General features: G+C 29.7%; 1 protein-coding gene across 1 annotated transcript in view; it reads right to left on the reverse strand.

Annotated features, from left to right (window-relative positions):
- The window catches only part of LOC117169827, a 67,849-nt gene extending 51,333 nt beyond the window's left edge, over positions 1–16,516 (reverse strand). Inside the window, exon 1 of the mRNA XM_033356337.1 lies at positions 16,277–16,516. The gene's annotated coding sequence lies outside the window, so the exon portion shown is untranslated. The remainder of the gene's footprint in view (positions 1–16,276) is intronic.
- Between the last annotated feature and the right edge of the window lie 10,141 nt (positions 16,517–26,657).

The following is a 26,657-nucleotide window of genomic DNA, read 5'->3' on the forward strand; positions in this document are numbered from 1 at the left end:
TTAAACTATTCTATTTTTGGTTGAAATTTCATCCTGTACATTGTATTAGTTAAAACATGAATTATTTGATAGAAAATTAATTTATTTGTTTTCGATTATGATATTTTTTGTAATTGAAAGAATTTTTAAATAAATTTTTTTAAATTGAATTTAAGTTATTAATTAATTCAATTTGAATTTTTTTAAATTAAAAAACAAAATTTCGTTAATTATTAGCAATATTTGACCGTTCATTTAAAACAGTCGATTATAAACAACTATTAAAAAATATAAAAATTTGAACAGAATGGTTCAAAATAGAAAGCCTTGAATTGTTATAATTGTAATGAGGTAAATTTTAACGGGTAAAAGCTATTACAGGGTTCCCATCCAGCTCTTAACCTTGCCGTTGGGGGGTCTATTGTTTCTGCCGAGTCGAGCGCTGGCGGTACAGTCTTCTTCAACAAGATGCAAGATTCGGACTGTGTACCTTACACAGTAGTACCCACCATCGCGATACACTAGGAAGAGAAAGAGAGACACTAGGAAAAGGAAAAGGAAGGAAATACAGTGCAGGACTACATATTAAGGGCCCAGTCATCTTTTTTGATTGAATATTGAATACTTTGGTTACTTTAACCAAATGTTAAAGTAACCAAAGGTAAAAGTAATGATTGATTTAATACTTGCTTAAAAATTTCTTTTTTTCTTTTGATACTTTAATTATTTGTAACTAAAAAAATATAGTCTTCTTTTAACAATTCATTGAATGTGATCAAACAATACATTATCCCTGGCGACCCGAAGGAACCGAATGGAGCCTCTACTCAGTACGCGTAAAGACCCCATTGGGTTCCCATTCAGTTCCTTTTTAAAAAAACTCGAAAAAACAGCAAAATCAACTTTTAAATCGTTGAAATTCGGATTCTACGTTAAAATTCCCTGTAAAATGTCACGGAATTATCACAATAGTTTTTTTTGCAACGGTAAAAAGTTAAAAAAAATACAAGACGTATAACGCCTGTTGACTGCTACACTTCAAATGCATCGCCTGTAAGTAGCAGTAAATAGGCGTTATACGTCTTTTATTTTTTTTAACTTTTTACCGTTGCAAAAAAAAAAACTATTGCGATTATTGCGTGACCTTCTATAGGGAATTTCAACGTAGAATCCGAAAATCAACAATTTAAAAGTTGACTTTGTAGAGGCTATTTTGCAAAAAAGTCCTCTTTTCTATCAAAAGTTCAACTACTTTGTTAAAATTTATTTATTTTTTTATTTAATAAATATTTTGAAATGTCAACTGTAAATATTTTTTGGCTGCAAAGTCGTTTTTTTGTAAATGCAACTATATTGTTAAAAATTAAAATCATAATTTTCGGGTGAAAAATTCGATTATTCACTTAAAGTTGAACTACTTAGTAAAAAAATTAATTTTTTCTTATTATGGATTCATAATTATAGTTGAAAATTTAACTATTTGCCTTCAAATTAACTTTTTTGTTAAAAATTTTACTGTTTTGTAAAAAATGCATATTTTGGGCGTTAAAAGTCAACAGTTTGATAGAAAGTTAAACTATTTGATGGAAAACTAAAATTTTTGTTGGAAAATCATATTTTTGGGTTAAAAATACGCTTTTTATATCAACGTTTTATAATTATGGTTGAAAATTTAACTATTTGATTGAAAGTTTAACTCTTTAATTGAAAATTTATATTTTTCGCTTAAAGAATTCAACTTTTTGTAGATAATTCGTCATTTTGACTTCAAAATTAAATAATTTCGTTAAAAATTCATGTATTTTGTTTAAAATTTGTCTTTTTTTTGTAGATCATTAATTTTCTTGGTCAAAAATTCATCTTATTGATTTACAGTTTAACAACGTTGTTGAAAATTCATTTTTTCTATTGAAAATTACGTTTCTTTATCTGAAAATGTAACTATTCTAGGATTGATAAAAAATTAATTCCTTTTATGTGGAAATTGAACTATTCCATTTTTGGTTGTAACTTTATCCTGTACATTGTATTAGTTAAAACACCAATTATTTGATGGAAAATTAATTTATTTTGTTAAAAAGTAAACTTTTGGGTTGAAAATGGATATATTTTGTTAATTAGATTTTTTTCCTAACATTAAAAAAACTGCAAAATAAAAAAATTGCCTTAAAATTGTCCTAATTCTTTTTTTTAATTTTTAAAATCTTTTCAAATACTCACTTAAAATTAATTTTTCAAAATAAAAAATCATTTTCAATTTTCTTAGCAATCACAACCATTTTTGTTATTCTTTTTAAATACTTTAAAATTCTCAAAAAGCTTTTTTTTTTAATCTGCAACAATCTACATCGTCTTTCAAATTATTTGAAATTAATTTGGAATCTTTTTTTAAATAAAAATTGTAGCGTTCAAAGTTAAAATTTACCTCATTATAATTTTAGAAATTCAAGGCTTTCTATTTTGAACCATTCTGTTCAAATTTTTATAGTTTTTAATAGTTGTTTATAATGGATTGTTTTAAATGAACGGTCAAATATTGCTAATAATTAACGAAATTTTGTTTTTTAATTAAAAAAAATCAAATTGAATTAATTAATAACTTAAATTCAATTAAAAAAAATTTATTTAAAAATTCTGTCAATTACAAAAAAAATCATAATCGAAAACAAATAAATTAATTTTCTATCAAATAATTCATGTTTTAACTAATACAATGTACAGGATGAAATTTCAACCAAAAATAGAATAGTTTAAATTCCAGATGAAAACTGTGATAAAAAATTGAATTGAACAAGAAAAAAAAACGAATTTTCAACATAATTGTTAAATTTTCCAGGGAAAATGTGAATTGTCAACCAATAAGATGAATTCCCAGTGGGCACAAAATTTGGCGACGTCTTTACGACATCGTTAAGACATCTTTACGACAACTTTACGACATCCTATGTCCATTTCGTTAAGGTGTCTTTACGATATCGTAAATAAGTCGTATGATCTGACGATGTCTTTACGATATCGCAAAGACACCGAAATGACATAGACATACGATGTCGTAAAGACGTCGTAAAGATGTCGTAACGATGTCGTAAAGACGTCGCCAAATTTCTTGCCCAATGGGTTTTCGACCAAGAAAATCAATGATCTACAAAACAAGTTTTAAACATAATACATGAATTTTCAACGAAATTATTTAATTTTAAAGTCAAAAAGACCAATTATCTACAAATAGTTGAATGTTTTAAGCGAAAAATATAAGTTTTCAATCAAAGAGTTGAACTTTCAACCAAATAGTTAAATTTGTTAAATTTTCAGTTTCAAAAATGTATTTTCAACGAAAGAGGTGAACCTTCAAAGAAAAAAAAATACATTTTAACAAAGTAGTTGAACTTTTGATAGAAAAGAGGACTTTTTTACAAAATAGTTACACTTTCAATAGAATAATTTATTTTTCAACCAAATAATGGAGTTTTTATCCAAACGAGATGAATTCCAAAATCGCCAATTTCTTTCAAATGCGGATCAAGATGTAAATAAGACTATTATAATGTAAGATAATCATAATAATATCATTAATAATATGTGTGTATATATAGAATAGTATAGATATTTATATCATTTATATTTTATACTTGAAATAACGTAACCTCCAAATATACGCATATAAAGAGGCGCGCGAAGTATTCAAATCATGAGAATCACCAGCATCGAAATCTGGAAATATTGAAATCCCAATCTCTTGATTTTATTTCAAAGCAGTTAGCAGATAGAGATATAAATAGAACCGCCGAAGTGTTCCGACCGGCAATCGTGCACCTTCGAGTTTTCAAATTCAGAAGAGGAGAAATGGGTTACGCGCGCAACCCAGTCATGTACCTCCTACTACATTTCACACGGGCAAGACCAGTGATAGCATCGGAGTGAACGTCGTTTCAAATCTGGGATCGCTGCCATGAACTTGGCCGTATTGCCTCTATGGATGGCTGGGGCGGCAGCCGCATGGCAGAGTGGCTGAGGCTCACTACTGTGCAAAGAGGTTCTCGTCATTCACTGGGCAATGTGGTACGCCTGGAACCTGGGATCTAAAAGCTCAGTAAATGTGGCTAGATTCGGTCAAGTGCCATGGGGGGGGGGGGGGGGGGGGGGGGTTCACCCACTCACACAACAAACTGACCTAACTAAAAAGTAATAATAATAAAAATTAAAGTTATAAAATGGGAGCAACTTTTCATAAATTTTATGGATTTTTTGTGGACAGTGAAAATTAAATGTTCAATTTTGGATGAGAACTTTCTGATACTTATTATCGACCTTTATTTTCATATTGTTGGTGCACTCATGCACACCTTGTTGCTCATAAAGTATCAAAAGTGCGAGGTTTCTCTATTCTTATTGCTTCGGGGTAAATACGAGCAAATTAATTACTGGTTTATTAAACACCTGCGCTTGTTGCATCATATATAAACTGCTAAACGTGATTATTCTAATTAATAATGATAAGCACTGTAAATTAAATTGATTACTATTAGACTCTCATGCTAATTAAAATTGAATGCTTTTCAACTTGATACTCTTTTTAAGCGGTGATCTTTCTCCTTTTTCAATTCTAAATTAAATTTAACGTTCAGTTTCTATTCTTGCAAAATAAAATTCTTATTCATTATTTTAAGGGCATGTATAAGGTGTAAATAAATATCTTACCAACATTTTTTTAACCAACTTATGTCCACATGAAATGGATTTCGAGTTTTGAATTTAAGAAAAAGTGGGGAACGTTTTTTGAAAATTTTTTTTGGATCTAAAAAAAAGTGATGTAACAAAATATCTCGAAAATCTGGCAACCTTGTTGTTGAAAACCTGATTTTGTAGTTTTAGACCTAAATACGATATTGTTAGTAAAGGATGTTAAGAAATTTGCCAACATTTTATGTTAAGCTGGCGGTTTTTTTATATAGATTTCAAAAAAGATTTACAATGGCAAATAGGTTTGCAGAAAAATTGATATATTTTAACAATTTTAAGTTGCGTTAGCGTTTAAACAAGAATAATCGTTAAATTTAATTGAATATTTACAATATAAAACAATTTTTGATTATGTCATGTTAGTGTTTTCCGTTGGAAATCGGTATTTTTTATTTAAAAAAATATATATTATAAAGAAGATTCAGAACTTTTCATCAATTTTATTCTATGTTTGCGTTGACACTGAAAAAGGCACTTTTAGGAAAAAATTGTGAGATTTGAAAAAAATAAAAAAACGTTGTTAACGCTTGTAGGTTAATCTAGCATTTTACAATATAGATTGAAAAAAATATTTACAAGTTGTGAACAATTTAAGGTTATGCTATCGTTTTTGGTATGAAACCGGTTATACTGTGGACATAGGAAACACGGGACTAGGCATGCCATCCTAAGTTGGGCGAGCGGGGTTGAATCCACGGGAGGGGGGAGAATTCCATGAGTGTGGAGAGCCACCATCTTACGATGTGCCATTTGATTATGCGCACGAGAATTTTTGCCGACAAACTGTGCATGAAAATATAAACATGTGGGCGCTGGCATGTTTGTCGCGGGACATCAAAAGGTGGCGGACCTCCCCCTCATTGCATCAACCCCGCAATGGCATGCCTAGTCCCTTGTTTCCTATGTCCATGGGTTATATGAAACAAAAATAATTAAATTGAAAAGAAGATTTACCATTTCCAACGCTTGATTCTTACGCTTTGTTAGTGTTTTTCTGAGACAATAAGTGGTATCAAACAAGGATTGTTTTAAGAAAAATCGTTAAAAATTAATCCAATTATTTTTTGTTTCAAATAATTTCTAACGGACCGAGTGAACAGAAAAGATACTCTACATAGCATCCTCATAGTATCCATGTAGTATCCGTGCAGTATCATGCAACAAAAACCAAAAAAAAGCAGCAAGATCAGCTTTTAAATTAGTGAAATTCAGATTCTACATTAACCCTCACATCACAAGGCGGGGTGTTCAGACACCCCAAGGTCCTATTTTCGCGCACGAGCTAGGCCTAGAGCGACCCAGGAGGATAGGGATCCCAATAGCCTCCTCGTCAGTTGTCCTCTGCACGTGGAAATGGATGAGGGTCACTAAGTCATGATACAGATGTTCAGAGAAGCGATAAGGGGCCATCCATATACCACGTGGAAAATTGTTCACCACTTTTTGACCCCCCTCCCCCCCTCGTGGACAGGCGTCGAATTTTGACAAGCACCCCCGCCCCCTGTACTTTGTCCACGTGGACATATTTTATGAAAATATAGATATTATTAGTCTTCAAAATGTCCGGGAGCTCGCGACAATTGCATGGACGTCATTTTAGTACTCACTAAAACTTCAGATGCTTTTGTTTTCATAGTCAACAGTTCGAAATTCGTTAAGTGGCTAACAGGTATTCGTCCATTTTGAAACAATTTATCGTTAAACCGTCGAAAGTTCGAGTGAAAAAACGTAAAGTTGACTGGCAGGCTGTAAAAAATGTCTAAAATTCGAGTGAAAAAGCGTCATTTTAATACTCTTGAAACCCATTGGGGACGACTTTTTAGGTGCAAAGAATTAACAAAAATGTTGACTGACAGCTTTTGAGTTGTGCCAAACTTGACTGGCAGGCTGTCAAACATATAAAAAATGACAGGATGACAATTAGAACCTTTATTTTAGTACGCCTGAAACCCATTGATGATGATTGTTTAGGTGCAAACAACTAACAAGAAGTTTGACTGGCAGACTGTCAAACATGTCAAAAATTCGAGTAAAGAAAAGTCATTTTAGTACTGTGGAAACGCATTGGGAATGATTGTTTGGATGCTAAGAACTAACAAAAAATTTGACTGGCAGCTTCTCGGTGGTGCCAAAGTTGACTAGCAGGCTCTCAAACATGCCAAAATTTCAAGTGAAGAAACGTCATTTTAGTACTCTTGAAACCCATTGTTGCGAGCTGTGAATTTACGTAAAAAGTGAGATTTTTTTAGTTTATTTTTTTTTATATACCTAATAGTTTTAGAGAAGTATCCTATAGATAAAAATTTTAGTTAATGAAAATGACAAAACTTTCATTCGGTTGCTGATTAAAATGTCAGTCAACTTTGCAACTACTCAGGAGCTGCCAATCAAATTCTTTGTTAGTTGTTTGCACCAAAACAATCATCCTCAATGGGTTTAAAGAGTACTAAAATAACGTTTTTTTCACTTGAATTTTCGACATGCTAGACGGCCTGCCAGTCAAATTTATAGTAGCAGGACTGAGGAACAGCCAATCAATTATTATCTTACTTTCTAGCATCTAAAGAATCATCCCTAATGCGTTTCAAGAGTACTAAAATAACTTCTAATTTTTATCCTGTCATTTTGTATATGCTTGACAGTCTGCCAGTCAACTTTGGCATCACCGAGAAGCTGCCAGTCAATTTTTTTTTTAAGTTTTCAGTATTCAAACACTCATTCCCAATGGTTTTCAATTGTACTAAAATGACGTTTCTTTTCTAGAATTTTTGGCATGTTTGACAGCCTGCCAGTCAACTTTAGCACAACTCAGGAGCTGTCAGTAAAACTTCTTGTTAGTTGTTTACACCAAAATAATCATCCCATATGGGTTTTAATAGTACTAAAATGAAGGTTCTAATTGTCCTCCTGTCACTTTTTTAAATGTTTGAAAGCCTGTCAGTCAAGTTTGGCACCACTCAGGAGCTGCCATTCAAAATTTTTGTTAATACTTTGCACCTAAAAAGTCATCCCTAAAGGGTTTCAAGAGTACTAAAATGATGTTTTTCACTCGAATTTTTGAACAGTTTAACGTTAAGTTGTTGCAAAATGCACCAACAGCTGTTGTTAGTCAGTTAACAAATTTCGAACTGTTATCTATGAAAACAAAAGAATCTAAAATTTTAGTGAGGAACGTTAGCTTAAACATGATTTGAATTTCAAAGAAAAGTTCGTGAAAAAAATTATAATAAAAATAAAAATGAAAATAAGAATTATATTGTGGGCGAGTATAATATAAAATTTCGAGTATACCTAGAGTATACCTTGTCTCATTTCAGTATATTTTCCACAGATTTAGGGCAATGTGTGTCCACGTGGATTCTAGCCCGAACCCCCGGTTCCCATCGTGGAAAAGCGTGGAATTTTTCCATACCCTCTGTTTCATCCTCAAAACGAATTCTAGTTTTATAAATGAAATTTTCCCGTTCCTATTCAATCGGTCACGTTCTGGTCTAGACAACAGATATTTTCTCTACCTCAATAAATAATAATAAATTTAATCGCTCAACTACGAGGATGGTAAGCCATAGAATATGTTGAACACATGCGCGGTGCTTGTCGGAGCTTAGCCCTTTACGACGGTTTAGCAAACTCTGCACCGCTCTGATTTATGACAATTATAAATAAAAGGTCTTCCAGCTCTTCTCAAGGACCAGATGCACTCTACTGACCGCTGCGACACTTGTATTCTCCAATCATTTCTGTTTCACTCAATTCACCTTCCTTTTACTTCATTAAATAGAGTTAAGTTTAAATGTGCTCTATTTATTTATTCATTACCTTGCCCGTTCGTCATTAACGTTAACATGCGGCGCGGAATAGAAGAAAAGTAGCCTTTTCAATAAAAGACATTTTCCGCTAGTCTCAACACCCCACCCACCCCCTAAAGTGTCCACGTGGTATATGGATGGCCCCCAATATGAATTTTTACTGTGATATTCGGAATATGAGATTCGTATCTTTTTCATGTTTTTATGTACCTTTGTATGCTGTTTTTTATGCTGATGTTTATGTAACTGCATTTTTTTGGTCAATATGTTATTAACGTTACTGCCAGAAGTTACTTAATCATTCATTATCCTTTATGAAATATCTCATGTGTTACGGACTGTGTAAATAGCCTTTGTGTTTCCTATAGCCGAAAAAATCTAAGAAATGGAATTTTCTCGTTATAATTTAGCAGAAAATGATGGGGAAAGTCCTTTGAATAATTGTATAATTTCGTGAAACACCTTAGAAATGATATTATACCATAAATCATTCGTATGTGTTTCAAAATGACTGGGGTGTGGAGACACCCCACCTTGTGGTAAACGAGACTCTGTCTCACCTTATGGTGTGAGGGTTAAAATTCCTATCACCATGTCATGAAGAAATGGCAATAGTTTTTTTCGCAACGGTAAAAAGTTAAGAAAAAAATGTAAGACCTATAACGCCTGTTGATTGCTACTTACAGATAATGAGTTCGAAGTGTAGCAGTCAACAGGCGTTATACGTCTTATATTTTTTTGAACTTTTTACCGTTATAAAAAAACTATTGCGATTACTCCTTTCCGTTCACTCGGTCCGCTAGGGATAAGCTTGACTAATTTCGAATTATAGGTATTTTTCATTAGAAACTAAAATTTTCATTTAAAATTCATCAGACTTCAAAGAAAATGAATGATTTTTTAACAGATTTAAAGTTATACATTGGCGTTTTACATCGAAAATTGGTATTTTTAAACAAAAATGATTACAATTTGAACAAGATTTAGAATCTTTGAACATTGAACTTTTAACATTTTTGTATTATTATATCGTTTTTCGTCAAAATAAATTATGTTTTTAGCATAGTTAATAATTCATCTACTAAAAATTGAAGAATATTGTAGAATGTAGAGAACTGAAGATTAAATTTTCAACAGTTATTAATTGAAAAAATCGGTAAGTTAAACTGTTAACTGTTGTAAATTCAACTTTAAATTTTCTTCATGTTCCAACAGCTTAACATTTAACGTTTGGAGGTTCAACACATGAAGTGGAAAGTGTTAAAAAATTATTAAAGGTAAAAATTTCATTTTTAACTGTTGAAAATTCAAGAAAAAGGTGAATCCAAACAAAGAAAAATCGATAAAAGTAGGTTTAAGAAATAATGTGATAATAACAAAACATCTTTAATTTTTTATTTTGTTAGTTTGGTAATCATAAGGAAATCAATCCCTTTAAAAAAATTAATGTAAATACTATATCAAATTTAAAATGATGGACTTTACATTCGTGGGATTTCAAGTCGAAATAATTATAAGTATAGCATACATTTTTAAACAAAATAGACGAATTTTCAATAACATAAAAGTAAATTTTAGCGAAAAAATTGTCAAGTAGTTGAGCTGTATAGCAATATAGATGAATTTTCAACCACATAGTTACATTATCAAGCTAAAAAGACGAATGTTCAACGAAATTGGTGAACTTTAAAGACGTTGAAATTTCAAACAAAAATATAAATTAAAAAAATTAATCTTTTACCAAATAGTTTAATTTTCTACAAAATTGCTGAATTTTTAAGCCAAAAAGGCCATTTTCTTACAAACAGTTCTATTTTAAACTCAAAAATATGAATTTTCATGTAAAACAAAAATTGATCTTTTTAAACGTGCATAGTTTAACTTTAAACCAACTATTTGATTTTGAAACCAAAAAAGGTAAATCATTAACGAAACAAGTAATAGTTGGTATTTGAACCAAAAAGTTAAATTCAACCAAAAAAGACGAATTTTTTTACCAAAGGTTTTCTTTCTTCCAAAGGAGATTAATTTTTGAGCAACACAGTTGAGAATTTGTATCACTTAAGATGCCGTTTGTATAATAATAAATGAATTTTCAACTCCGAAGGATAAATTCTCAACGAAAAATAATGACATTTTAACAAAATGTTTTGATTTTCAATAATAAATATGATGAATTTTCAATTTAAAATATCTAGTTCAATCAATAAATAGAATGAGTAAATTTTTAACTTAAAAAATTTACTAACTAAAGAGATACATTTTCAATTATAACGATGAATTACAAAAAATTGAAGTATATATATATTTCAACACTCAACCCATAAAATGATTTTTTAACGAAGAAGATTAATTTGATAAAAATAGAATAGTTGGATTTTCAACCAAAGAAATGAATCTTCATCTGAAAAATTATTGTTTAACAATGTAGTTCAACTTTCAACCATGCAGATAAAGTTTTGGCCAAAAAACACGACTTTTCAACAAAATAGTTGTATTTTCAACCAAATAATTAAAGTTTCAAACAAATAGTAGAATTTTTGAGCAAACTATAAATATACTGTATGAATATATAATAGAAATATAATAGCAGAGTTTTAAAATAAAAATAGTTCGATTTTTTTATTGTGTTTTATATTAATTAATTTCAAATAACGCTGCGAAGTACATACTATGGACGTTTTTATTATATAAGTGCATTTATTTGTGCTTATTTTATGATAATTTGGCTTCCTTATAGACTTATATAGAGGAAACTTTTTCTCTGACAAAAAAATACCTTTAATATTTTTCAAGTTTATTTCTCACACTTACAAAAATTCTTAATTTCAATCATTCAGAGAGCCCTGTTCCAAAATTCAGTTGCTATATTCTGCCAAAATTAACAACTATTAAACTTACCATCGATCGGTCATAAAAGGTTTAACAATAAGTCAATCGATGCGTCCCGAAGATGCGAACAAATAGACTAAATATCTTATTGTGGTTTTTTGAATTTTAGTAGGTTTGTCTGATATAAACAGAATAAATCTTTTTTTTTTAAATTTCATAAATGGGTACTGGTTTAGTGGTAGAAGGTTTAATATTAGGTTGAAGAAAATGTCGAAGCTATTAAATTATCTCTGATAGAGAAAACTTTTTGTGAATAAAGAAAGTCTCTTTAAGTGACGCCCACACTCTCGTAAAAATGTACTAACTTTTCTCTCACGTCGATCCTACTAATTCACTCAAAAATTAACGTCCGAACTTGGGAAGAATGTTTTTTCTAACTTTTACGAGAGTTTTGAAAAAGCTTTTTATTAATCTTTATTATTCTCAACCGAATTTGACGCGATTATTTTTTGTTTCTCAATTGCTCTCCTTGAATAAAATAGATGCAAAATTAGAAAAAAGAGTCTTAAAAAACTGGATTCAGGAACATTTATATTTATTTAATTTAAATGACTATTTAATAATCTGGATTAGTTTGACTTATTTCGTTATTCATTAAAAATGGTATTTAATATTCAAATTATAATAATAAAAAAATTAGGCCGCATTTTACATTTGGATTACTTTTTAAATTAAATTTTACTCTCAAATATAGAATGTATAGAAATTAGCCATATTTCAACTTTGAACGCTTTAACATACCAATTTTGTAATGTTTTTAATTTTTAGAAATTTGAATTGTTAAAAATTGAATTAATATTTCTAAATGAATTGCGTTTTAATTTGGATCCTTTCGAAATTGCAACGAAAGTTTTTTCATTAAAATTCATGAATTGAAGGTTTTGATATTCTGATATTTATAGAATGATTTTATATTTCAATCCTTTCAAAATTTATGTCTTTACAAATTATATTGCATTCAAATTTTTGCATGTAGGCTTTTAAAATATTGCATTCTTCCAAAATTCACATGTTTAAAAATAGGATCTTTATCCAATTTCAATATTTTATAAAATTGCATTACTTTATCATTTTAAACACTTTAAAGTTTTTGCTCTTTCAAATCTCGAAGACTGCGGTGTAGTTACCCCAAAAAATTGGCGGAGCTGGAAATAGACTTTTAACAAATATTTATTTTTGAATAATAAGAATTGAATTGAGGCGCTTCTTACATTTAATTTCAAATTCTGTCTCAAATTCCGAATGCTTTGAAATTCATATTCTTTTAAAAATGACGAAAATTTTTAATTTGTATTTTGAAAATATTAGAGCCAGCTCAGTGGAACAAAAAACTTTGACACATGTCGAATATTACTTATCTATTAAAAATAATCAGAAATGTTTTGCAACATCAATTTATTAAATAAAATTTTCAATAAATGTGCAGAATTCCTGAATTTAAAATCAAGAATCTAAAGACCAAATTTGGACAACCACCAATAAATGTTCTTATTGCAATTGGAAAAAAGATAACAAAATTTTCCTAAAAAAGAAAAGAAAAAATTATTTTTTTGGACAAAAATAAAAATGTCGAAGGAAAAATGAGAAGGCAACGAACCAACTCCCCTTCCTTATCTTTTTTATTTTTATTATTACCAAAACGCTGGTAATTATTTTTTAATTAAGTTTTTTATTATGATTTGATAATAATAAAAATAAGAAAGACGAAATAAATGAAAAAGAGATGGAAGGAGATTTGGTTAGCTGTCTTCTCGTTTTTCTTTGCTCTGTTTTAATTTCGTCAAAACAAATTTTTCTTTATTTTTGATAATTTTTTTTTATATTTCTGCAGATTGCTACAATAAGAACATTTTATGGTGGTTTTCCAGATGTGATCGTTAGATTCTTGGTTTTATTTTTTAAAATTCTGCACATTAATTTGATTATTGGACGTTAAATAGGATTTTAAATTTTATTTGAGTCTCATTTGAATTTCTTAAATTTAAAATTTTTCAATTAAGCAATATTACTTAATGCTAAAATTAATTTCCATATATTTCTAGACATTCGTGATTTAAAAAGATAAATTTAATTACAAACAATTTTTAATAATGTGAAATAGTTCTCTCCTTAACAGTTTGCTACCACAAGAAATAATTTGTAAGCTTTTTCAAATTTTTAAACAGATGAAAAATAGTATAAAATGCATCGAGTGGGAGGCGTAGGTGATTCCAGACGAGTGTGAAGTTTCCCGCGTGAGCTCAGTGAGCAGGGTAATCACACGAGTCGAATCGCCATCACCAACAAGGTTCCAATAATACTTTGTCCAACCCTTGCGATGGAAATGTGGCTGATGATGAAAAAGATGCAAAATATTTTTCAATGATTTAGGTTTTATTTTAAAATATAAATTCTATGCTCAGAAGATTTCAATACGTGACGAAAAAGATTCTACATTTTTCTAAATTTAGGAAAAATTTGAATGATTGCAAGAGGAGTTTGAGAGTGTTCTGATTCTTGAAAAGATTCAAAAACAAACAAAATTTTTTTTAAACAAAATGTAGATTTTTGAAGGTTTTAAATAAAATTTTGATGCTGTTTAAGGACTTTTTGTTAATTTTTTAATTCATGCTTTATTTTGACAATTTAATTTTAAGAAAATATTTGTAAAGATTTTTAAACATTTTATATGATTTTATAAATTTGCGGCAATGAATAAAGAACATTTTAAAGCCAATTTGTTTAATTTTGCGATATTATAATATATTATAGAGAAAATTCGAGTAAGTTCAAAAGTTATTTAGAATGATAAGGTTTCTGAGAAAACTTTGCTCAATTTTGTATTTCACAAAATTTATTTACATAAAAAGATTACTAAACATTTTAAAAGATTTCCAAAATTGAAAAAAGTGCTTGGAAGATTTTAATTTGTGGCCAAATTCAAATAATCTCAAAATGGATTTCAAAGTCCTTAAAAAACTCCAAAAATGATTAAAAATTTGAAATAATTTTAAAAAAACTTTAAACAAAATGTAGATTTCTGAAACTTTCAAAATATAAATAAAATAAAATTTAGAAGTTTTAAAAAATATTTCGAGAGGTTTCCAGATAATACAAAAATGTTCTCAAGATTCCTGGAAACATGTAAAGTTATTTTTTTGTTGTTGAAAAATTAATTTTAAGAGAAGATATAAAAATATTTTTAAAACATAAAGAAAAATTTCTCTAATTGTTAAAAACGAATATGAAGATTTTAAGACACTTTTAAGAATAATTCTAGTCTGCTTAGAAAATATTTAGGAAATTTAGAAGAGATTGAAAATATTCTGAAAAATTGAAAGTTTCAGAAAATTTATAAAATATTTGTAAATTTTGCCAAACTTAAAAAAATCCTAGATATATTTCAAACTGGCATCAATTTGAAAAATTTAAAAAGGTATTCCAAAGTTTTTAATAAATTGCAAAAATGATTGAAAATTTGAAATGATTAAAAAAAACTCAAAACTCAAAAAATATTCCTGAGAATATTTAAAGTTATTATATATTTTGAGTAATTAATTTTAAGTAAAATTTAAAAAGATTTTCAAATCATTAAAAGGCATTTCCAGAAATGAACAAAAGAATCCGGAAGATGTTAAGATAATTTTGAGAACAATTTCTCTGAGCTAAGTAAATATTCAAGAATTGTTGAATTTTCGAAGTGATCACAAATAGTTTTAAAATTAAAAGATTTCCGAAACTTTATAGAATATTTTTAAAATGTTTCCAAACATCAAAAATACTTAAATATATTTTAAATTGACACAAATTATTAAAACATTTTTTAAAATCCTGTATAATAAGCAAAAATTCAAAGAAACGTTCTAGATCCTTTTTTTATTTTCAAAAATCTTCTTTACATTTTTTAGATAGAATAGAATCTATCACTTTTATTAGAAATTTTCATTTTTTTAATTTGAAATGGTATTTGGTTTCTTACTAGAAGGTCTTTTGGTTGAGAATTCAACTATTTCGTTGAAAATTCGTATTTTTAGATGAAATGAAATTTTTTTATTAAATTTAAAATCTTTTTTATACTTAATTTAGCTATTATAATTTTAGTTAAGAATTCATCTTTTTGTTTAAAAAGTCAACTACTAGGTTAACAGTTAAACTACTTCTTAAAAAATTCACTCGTTTGGTCAAAAATTTATGATTTTAAATCGAAATTAAATTTTTTGGTAAGAAATGCATGTATTTGTTTGAAAAATAACTTTTTTGTTGAAAATTCATATTCTTCATGTTAAAAAATTAAACTGTTTTTTAAACTTCACCTCCCTTGAAAAAGATTTAATCTTATTTTGGTCAAAAATACAACTGGTTGTAAATGAATATTTTTTGGTTCGGTGCTGAACTATTTTTTTGAAAATTGGTCTTTTTTGGATGATTTAACTGTTTTTTATTTTAAATAAAAATCTTTTTGTATTTAAATTTAAACTGTCACATTTTTCGTTTAGAATTCATATTTTTTGGTTGAAAATTTAGCTATTGGTTTGAAGATAAACTTTTTTTTAAAATTATGATTTGATATATCTGAAATTTTCGAAAATATTTTTGCAGTATCTCAAGAATCGTAAGAAATTTATATTTTTAATTACAAATAAACAAAGATGACAAACTGAAGATAGAAATTAACATATTAATTAACTATAAAATCAATATTTGAACAGGAAAAAGTTGCATCGCATCACCCGTTGAGTTTCTAATTACATGAAGCTCAGAAACTTGTTGCTTCATGGTGGAAATCGTTCCATACCTTGAAATCTAGAAGAGACTTTAATTCAAAGAAAAAACCGAAATTAAATTTTTGAAATATAAATTCCACCACTGGTACTTACTTTTTTAATTTCCACTTAATTCTTTCCAAATTCACTTTAACTTCACTTAACTGATCCGAATTTAGAAACACACTAAGTGTTTTTTATGAATTTTTGAGATACGTTATGTCTATAATTTATAATTAGGAATTATTTATTTATTCATTATTAATTTATTTGAATGACTTAACTTGTTTTTTTCTTAAACTCAGGATTTCTTAGTTCCGTAAAATTATAATCAAATCCTATTCCAGTTGGTCGACTGACGGCGATGGGTTGATGTGTTCTGGTAGGGTTGGTGGCGTCGCGACGCCTTATATAGTAGCCACAAACTCCACAGGGTAGGGAAACCCATCTGGCACTGAGGTGACCTAAACGTTTGTCAATTTAGTTTTTCTAAAATTTACGGCATGTAATTACATATATACAAAGGCGTATCTAGAATATTTTTTGTAGAGGACGGTTGTGAATTTTTTTTCAATGAATGTATGTGAAGGGCCGTGCATAAATTGCCTAAGCACTTTTGGTTGTGTGTTTGTGTGTGGGGGTGGGGGGGTCTATGTTGTCCTACATGAGATAAAATTTTGGTTGCAAATAAATATTTTTAGGTTGAAAATTCTATTTCTTGGTTGAAAGTTGAAATAATTTATTACAAATAAATTTTCTTTGTTGACGATTCATAATATCAGTTTGAAATTCAACGGCTTTGTTGAAAATTATCTTCGCTTATGTAAAATAATTTGTGTTATCGTGAACATTCAAATTTTGTATACAAAATTGATCTTTTTGCTTTGACAACTCAATAATTTTGTAAAAAAATCAACTATTCGGTCGAAAATTAAATTCTTTGTTACCGATTCATATTTTCATGTTTAAATTCGGGTATTTGGTAAAAAAACTCGATTTTTGAGATTGATAATTAGTGGTTGTTAATAAAAATTTAACCATTTCATTTTTGGTATAAAAACGATGTTTTTTAGACTCAAAATTCAACTATTTTGGCGAAAATTCGTCTCTTTTGGGAAAAAATTAATCTACTTTGTTAAGAATTCAATTATTCCGTAAAAAATGTATTAATTTTGTTGACAATTCGTCTTTCTCAGTTAAAGTCAATTGTAGTTTGATTAATATCCTTGGTTTATACTTCAACTACTTTTTAAAAGTTCATTTTTTTAAGATTCATAATTTTAGTAGAAAATTAATCTTTTCGATTAAAGTTTCAATTTCTTTGTTATCTTTTTTACTTCTCTTTTTTGGAGTAGAAATTAATTTTTTAAACTGATTATTTAATTATTTAATTAAGAATGAAAGCTTTTGTTGGAATTTCATATATTTTGCTTGAAAATTTAATTGTTTTGCACAAAAAATTTATGATCTTTTTAGAGTAAAAATTCAGCTATGCTGTACAAAATTCAACTGTGTTGTAAAAGTTTCCTTTTTTTCCATGAAAACTAATTTTTAAAATAAAATTTCACCTATTGCACTTTTGATAGAAAATTCATCTTGTTTACTTGAAAATTAAACTATTTGGTTATAAATATATGTATGCTATTGAACTTTTTTTGGGGCTGAAACAAATTTTTACTTCAAATTCAACTGTTTCTTTTTTGTTTAAAAATTGATCTTTTTAGTTTAAAAATGCAACTAGTTGAAAAAATTAGTCGGATTACAAATTGAGGTAGTTTGTCGACAAGTTTTAGTAGAGGTTTAACCATTTTGTTTGGAAATAATCAACTATTTTATAGAAGCTTTTTTTTTGGTTGAAGATTTTTTTCCTTAAAAATTGATTTTTTGAAAGAAATAATCGATTATTTCATTTTTTGTGAAAAATTGATTCTGTAGACAATTATAATTCTTAATTTCTGAACTTATGGTTTCGACCACGTAAATTTAATAATTAATGATTTTAAGATTTTTTCGTTATGCTGGTCAGTTTGTAATAATAATATTACAAATTTATGGGATGATAAAAATTACACAATCTAAGAAAAAAGATCCTCTAGCTAGGGCGGGAGTCTATATGGTGTTCGAATCCCGCTGGAGCTAGAGGATCTATATTTTCTCAGATTATGTGTAATATTTATTATAACATAAATTTGTAATACTATTATTACAAACTAACCAGCACATAGAAAAAATTGTTAAGATTTTTAATTATTAAGGAAGTACCCTCGGTACGTAGCAAGTAAGTTGCGAGTTATAAGTTTGGCAACGTCGTGTGTGAACATGCGTGTTCTTCGAAATTCGCAACTAAACTAAAGCACCTGGAATGGATTCGATATTGCCATACTTTCAGTTCACTGACGTCAGTCATACTTTTACGGTGTAAATAATTATTTTTTTATTCTTTCAGGCTCTGAATGATAATTTTCAAAACAAATGTGGATTTCGGATAGCGTTCTATATATGTCAGAGTTATGTCAGGATTTTTTCATTTTTCGATCTTCTTATATACTACAAAAAGAACGTCTTCCCATAAGACCACATGTTATTTTCAATTATTGATTTCTTGACTATGAAGCTCTGAATGGTTTAAAATTTCAACCAGAGCTTCAGTGCATTTTAATACAACTGTCATACAAATATCAAATGATTGTCATTTGTAATTTTATTACCGAAGGTATTGCCTTAATCTTCTTAGTTGAAAAGTCAACTATTTGGTTCCAAATTTATTTATTTTTAATTTAAATTTTGGTCTTATAAAGTAGAAAATTAATCTTCGTGGTTGAAAATTCATGTTTTCTGACTGAAAAATTTTACATTTTTTATGACATTTTTTCTTTATGGACTGAAAATGCATTTTGTGTAATATTTAGTGAATAATAAAACGTAAAATATCCGCGTTTACAATTTTTCTTCAACTTCGAATGACGCGTGTTAAATTATAAATTTAGCTGTTTAATTGAAGAATATCAATTTTCCTTTAACTTTAAGTAAATAATTTGTTGCAAGTCTTATGAGTATTATACCATCAATCCATATCCCTATCGGAGTAAGCGTGATTCATTCGGTGAGGAAGGCAATTGTAGAAGGCGATATGCGGGGGGGGGGGGGGGGGGGGGGGGGGGGGGGGAGTATTTTTTTCTTTCAATTTAGGATTGTTTATTTGAATAACACGTTCTAACAGCAACACAGCTCCAATCCAGGTCGCTAATCAAACCTCTATCAATTATCCCAGGTGAAGAGATTCACAAAGTCATTATGTAAAGCTCTCCCCTCGGACCCATTAGTTTCAATAGTTTTTTGTTTCAGGCGTTTCACTTCAGAGATAAAAAATAGTGTAAATTGTGTCACAAATTTGAAACAATAGTATCAAAATAATGCATTAATTTTTCCCGAATTTTTAAGATAGTAGATAGATAAACGTTTATTTTTCGGCTAGCTGGCCTTAAAAATTGACTTGCTTACACTTCCATTTTTGTACAGAATTTTCTTACAACTACGCCTTACAAAGTACTACCCATCCACACTTATAACTAATCCGCTCGCTCCTATAGCCTAACCTTCCTCGCTGCGCCTCGCCTCGCATGCATTTCGCTCTTTTGTCGCTATGTCTCGCATTACCAGCCTCTGTCTCCGCGGCTAACACCTAATATTTAACTACTATTTACAATATTTACATTTCTCTTACACCTACTTCCTCTCCTATTTATAATCTTTCCTTCTCCATTCCTTTTCCTCGTTCCTTCTGTTCTTCTCTATCTTACCCAACACCTCCTTCACCCATGCTACTGCTCTTTTTTCACCCCTTTCATGCAACAATACCTCCATGCTTATCCCCCTCCCTTCCATCTCTTCACATTCCTCCAACCAATGCTCCAATTTTGTATCCCCCTTCCCGCACCATTCACACATTCTCTTCTCTCTAGAAAGCCAGAATCTATTATAATTCTCCATGCAACCGCACCTCATTTTCACTTTAAGTTCCTGACTTCCTTGCTCTCTTTTCTTACACAAATATTGCGCTCTCTCCCTTGGCATAATCCAGACATAGTTTCCGTTATACCTTGACTCTCTTATTCTCTCCTCTCCTTCTGCCTTCTCTTTCTCCATGCTATTCTTTTGAACCAACTCATATACCTTCCTTCCTCGTGCATTCTGCTAACTTCATCCATCGGCAATCCATTCGTTCTAAAATACCTTTCCCTTTCCACCTCCATCTTTGCACCACTACGTTTGGTCTCCTTCTCCCACCAACATTCCCTAACCAATTTACTTCCCCCCTCTTCTAAAAGTTTCTCCTCATATTTACACGCTCGACTCCCTGTTATAATCCCTAAACTCGTTCTTGATGTCTCCCTCCTGACAATATAGTTCGGCGTATTCCTTGCCAACCCCAGTATCCATTTGACATATCTCTCCTGTACCCTATTTACCTCCTCACTTACCTTTCAACCCCACAACTCCACTCCGTAAAATAAGACACTCTTCACTAGCGAATCAAGCAATTTCATTCTCCTTTCAAAATCGTCTGCGAACAATCTCTTCCCCAGTCCCCGCACCTGCCTCATCGCCACATTTGCCACTTTCCCGCTTCCTTTCTTGAACACCATAACCTTCGACTTGTCCGCATTTAACTCTAACCTATTCTTGTCCAAGTAACGTCTCAACCTCTTTATCATCTCCTTTAAAGCCATGTGATGAGTGTAACAGCTGATCAAGTCAGCCCTAAGATCAATTTTTTCACCCATATTGAAAAATAAAAGTTTAAATGACGCGGAAATTTTTTTAGGGAAATTTTAATAAATATTCAAGGATCGTTTGTGGCCTTGCAAAGAGTTGGAAGAAGAAAAACGTTTATTTATGCAAATAATGATTATCGACGGACACATTTTGGTTTTACAGCAGAAGTTTGACTTTTAACTTTCTCTGACGGTAATCATGCAATCTGTTTTACCCACAGAATCCTAGAAGTTCGAACTTGTCTACTCGCTGCGCTAGTGCTGCTTTGACACAGCTGCTATCAAACTGATACGTATGTCAGACCAAATATGTTTATTTGAATTTCAAGTGCAAACATTAGTTTTTGCATTATTGGTGCATAATGTTCGTTAGCGATTTCTGTCGTTTTGACCCACTTTGATAAATATAAACCTCATAACTAGCCCATTGACAACATTGCAAATTGCTTGCAGGCATGGACATAGGAGACAAGGGACTAGGCATGCTATTGCGGGGGTGATGCAATGAGGGGGGAGGTCCGCCACGTTTTGATGTCCCGCGACAAACATGGCAGCGCCCACATGTTTATATTTTCATGCACAGTTTGTCGGCAAAAATGCTCGTGCGCATAATCAAATATCACATCGTAAGATGGCGACTCTCCCCACTCATGGAATTCTTCCCCCTCCCGTGGATTCAACCCCGCTCGCCCAAGTTAGGATGGCATGCCTAGTCCCATGTTTCCTATGTCCATGCTTGCAGGATTTGACGACAGCACGATCGGTATTTCTCCAAAATAGAATGTAAAAAAAGACTTTTTTCACTATTCTAATTATTTAGGACCAGAGACAAATTCTTGCATGCCTTCTATTTATCGTGCCAAATTTTTAACACAATATCTCATTCCGTGTAGACGTTATTTGGGAAAGAAAACTTTCACTGGTATTTTCTTCAAACAAATTTTTTCTCAAAATTTTCACCGGAACAAAGCAGAGACACGGACTTTATTACCTCCTCTTTCATTTCCCAAACTTTCAGAGCGATACCTCGTTTCGTTTAGACGTAAGTTGGGAAAGAAAAATCGAAGACCAGGTTTGGTCACGTGACCTTCTCGTCACATGGCCTTAAAGCCTCTTCGCTCATTGCCAACAGCACTATGTCATCTGCATATGCGAGTGACCATATTCTGACTCCTCCTAACACTCCGGCCGCTAGCTTACTTTCCCAATTTTTAAAAGTAGTATTTCAAAAGAAATAAAAACGAATTTTAATGCTTATTTGATATGTAATTCTTTAGTGTGTACCTAAATTATCAAAATGTCTATTTATTTACCACTGGCTTCACATTCTTTTCCCTGTAATGCTCTTTTTTCGTTTATCCACTTAAATTCGAACTTAATTAATAGAACTCAATACGAAAACTTAATTATTTTTGGTTCAAAGTTCATTTTCTTCTGTTGAAAAGTCTACTATTAAATCCTTGATTTAATAAAAATTTTTGTTGTTAAAAAGTTATAGTTTGTGGTTGAATATTGAACTATTTTATTGAAATTCATCTCTTAAGATTGAGAATTTAACAATTTTAGTGATTATTTTTTTGCGTAACAGAAAACTTGTTATTGAAAACTCAACTATTTTGTTAAAAATCAATATTATATTGGCAAATGTATCTCTTTCGGTAAGAGTTTTACCTTTTCTGGTTAAAAATCTAACTATCCGGAAACATATTAATCAGTTTGTTTACGTTTCTATCCTCCCGAAATTAGTCCAAGGCCATTTGAAGGCAACCCCCCACACTTGACTGAAAGCGAGAGTTTGGTGTATTACATTTTTCGTAAAAAATTCATATTTTTAGTTTACAAATTCGATTACTTGGTTGAAAGTTAATCTTTTTCGAAGATTTATAATCTTGGTTAAAAATTTGTTTTTTTTTGTCCTTAAGAATTAATTTTTTACAAGTATAAATTTAAGTATTGTGTTAAGAATTAAATTAACTGGTTGAAAAATTGACTAAACTATTTGGAAAAAAATGAAACAAGTTTGTAGAAAATTAGAGTTTTTATTGAAAATTAATCTCTTAAACAAAAATTTAACGACTTCATTTTTGCTTAAGAATTGATTTTTTCTAGTTTAAAAATCATTCTATTTATTTAAAAATATATAGAAATGAAAAAATATAAGCTGAAAAATAATCAAATTAAAATTTGACCAGCAATCACATTCGTTTTTAAACAATTAAGTCAAAAATTCACGTAAATTGTTGAAAATTCTTGTTTTCTGTAGAAAATAATTCTTTTTGGTTTAAATTTAATCTTTTTCTTTAGTTTCCAATTTAATTACATGGTTGAATATAAAATGACTTGCTCATTCATAAAACTAGTAAGATTTTACCTCTTCCTTCTCCCATATCCTCTAATGGTATTTTTCGATGACCCTTAAATAAGCTCACGAAAAAGAATTTCGTCAACCAAAAGGACGCAAGGTAGGGGTAAAGTGTTAAAAACTTACGGAACCTGCTATAGGGGGTACATCGTTCAATGTAATTGACAAAATCGTAGTTTCTTTTGCATTTTTCAGTTTGCAGTATACAAATTCTAGGTTTTTAAAATTTTTCTTTGATTTGAAATTTGTAATTCTTCATTTTTTACAGACTTTCAGTTCAAAATAGTGAACTTTTGATGATTTCCAATTTTTGATGTCGTAGAATTTGAAACTATATTTATTGATTCATTTTCAGATGCTTCACATATTTTAAACACTTAAGGGCATGTGATAATTACAGTTTCCCCGGCTCTTTTTCCACGAAAATGAAAATTTTTAAAAACTGAATTCGGAGATGCTATAAAATATCATAATGGACGTCCTCGGATGTTTTTTTGAGGGATATAATAACAAAAAAAATTATTGCGCTAAATAAAAATTGTATGCATATGCATTATTTTGAGGTTACGTCGTTTTTTATCTCTGCCTTTCTAACGGAAAGGCAGAGATGAAAAACGACAAGGTTAGTTCCGGGAGATCAGTTACTATGTTTATTTGTAAGTCCGAAGTTTTCGGCCAAAAATATTGTGTAGTTTGGAAGCAACGCTCGGGTGAATTGTAACACACATAACCTCGAAATATACACGCACGCTGTTAGCAATATCAAAAATTTTTTGATAAAAAAAACACAAAAAAAGTGTGTGGGGACGTCCGTTAGCATGTTCGCTATCATTTCCCAGATTTTGAAGGCAAAATATTTCTTAGCCTAGGAAAAAAGCCGGTGAAATCTGACACTGAAAAAATCGATACTATTTCCTAAGCGCCATGCAAATTAATCACATTTTGCTAAATTAAAACTTTTTTTAATAAGCCTACAAAAAAAGTGTGTGGGGACGTCCATTAGCATGTTCGCTATCATTTCCCAAATTTTTAAGACAAAATATTTATTATTCTAGAAAAAAAGCCAGAGGAACTTAAGACTGGTAAAATCGACAATTTTCTAAGTATCACATGCCCTTAAAGTTGACATAAAATTGTTTAATTTTTTTTTGACTTATACCTTTTTAAATTTAATTTCTTTTTAATTTTAATATTGGATAATGAAACAGGTTAAAAGTTCTATTTTCATTCTATTTTCATATGAAATTTTTAAATTTGGTAAACTGCAAATTTAAAAGTTTTGACATTGTTCTATCTATGAAGATTAATTTAAAATTGTCAAATTTTTTAAGTGACTTATTTTAAAATCTTTAATTTTAAACTATTAGCTTGGAAGTTGATGAATTTTGACTATTTAAATGAAATAATTCATTTTAAGTTCTTGAATTTTTTGTCGTTTTGAACTTTTATACTTCGAATTTAAAATTTCTAATTTTTAAAACTTTATTTTGTAATATTTTATATTCGGAGCGTTAACAAATTTTTATAAATGATTGAACAATTACGAAAAATTACAATTTCAAGTTTTAACATTTCTATTACGCTTACTTCACTTGTTTTAAATTTCGGGCAAATAAATAGACATGAATCTCATCGTAAAATTTTTAACAATTCACTAGTAGAATCTTAATTTCTTTATTGATTTCACCACCTATTTTGTAAGGATTCATAGTTATTTATTCCAGAGTGCAATACCGGAAATTAAAATCTCTTACCGAATAAAGCCCCCGATCTACACAAAGCGAGTAATTTGTTTAATAGATTGTGCACACGCTATATTTTACATAAAAATTTCTACGAGAATTAGAATGACAAGCAATTTTAAGCTTAATGTCGTCTCAGTTTCTAAATTTCTATATTATAATCAACTTAAAGTTATTTTTGTGACTAAATATATTTTTTATGTACATCTTGACGTCAGAGTTTTTCTAGGGAGAATAGAAATAATATTAAAGTAGAAGTCCTGGATTACCAAACTAATTTATAATGATAATAATTAGTGGAGAAGTGCCTGGTTCCAAGTTTTACAACAAGGGCTGAATCCCTTAGTAAACACAGAATTTCCTTCCTCCACGTTTTCTTGCAACCCCAGATGATTCCAAATTTATACTCATTGTACTCGAAACTCGTCCACTATGCCATTCCTAAATTTGCACAATGTGGAATCGGATTTTGAAATAGAAATATTTTATTTGCAGTAAAAAGTTATGTAAATATTGCTACAAAACAAAATTACGTCTTTCACAAAGAGACACCGCTAATTATAAATTTTAGTTTCGGTTCATAATTATTTTAATAAAAAGAATGACCTTAGTATTAATTTGCCAACAGAATAATATGCTCTTTTTTGCTGTTTTCAAGTACTCGCAATGCAGTTATTGAAGTTTTATTTATTAAAATGTTTATAAATATAATTTCTTCCCATTAACTTGATCATGTTTTTCGCAAATAAATTTTTTTCTAACATTTTCTTTATAATTCTTACCAACTGAATATAAAACCATAAGCATAAACAACGTTTTTTAAACAAAATTTTTACTTTTAACGGAGTGTCTTGTCATCTGGAAATGCGGGATGAGTATGGTTAAACATTTTTTATAAACTGGGCTAGTCTCAAATTTTTGAGTTAACTAGTCAATCCCCTCTTCCAAGTACCCCATTATCAAAGAAATATTTGTTTAGGAAGGTACGAAATGGGGTTGAAACACAATTTTCTGTTTATAAAACCTCGTTCTTGCTTCTAGTTTGTGATATAATTGATAGCCATTATAAAGGAAATTATTAAAATTTATAGAAAATAAAATTGTTTAAAAAAAGTGTAAAAGTTTAAAAAAGTCAGTTTCCCGTAAAAAAGGAGTTTAAAAAAATTATTATTTACAAATATGGTAAGGATTGTTGAGGACATTTATAGTTATAAAAATTTCCATAAATAAAAATGTTCTAGCAGGGTGTATCGAACGCACTATCTTTCGACCATGAAGCACAAGCACATACCGCCTGAGTTATCGGTCGATATGATTTCTTGTCGCTAAATTCTGTATGACCTGTCACGAATTTACAATTGGCGATCTCCTCTTGTAAATACATAAATATACTTACTTTCTTATTAACCAAATTCCGCTGATAAAAAGTTAAAAATGGTAGAAATAGCGCATATTTTATTGTTTAAATTAATTTTCAGGTTATCCAAGAAAACAAGGTTAGTTTTTTGTTTTTAAAGGTTAGCGTTCGCAGATGATAAGGTTGTTACGGCAGAGTCTATCGAAGACCTACAAAGAATGTTGAATAAACTAAATGCAAGCATGAAGAGCATGGGCTT

This window comes from Belonocnema kinseyi, chromosome 1 (assembly GCF_010883055.1).
Source record: "Belonocnema kinseyi isolate 2016_QV_RU_SX_M_011 chromosome 1, B_treatae_v1, whole genome shotgun sequence".
In the NCBI taxonomy this organism is placed as follows: domain Eukaryota; kingdom Metazoa; phylum Arthropoda; class Insecta; order Hymenoptera; family Cynipidae; genus Belonocnema; species Belonocnema kinseyi.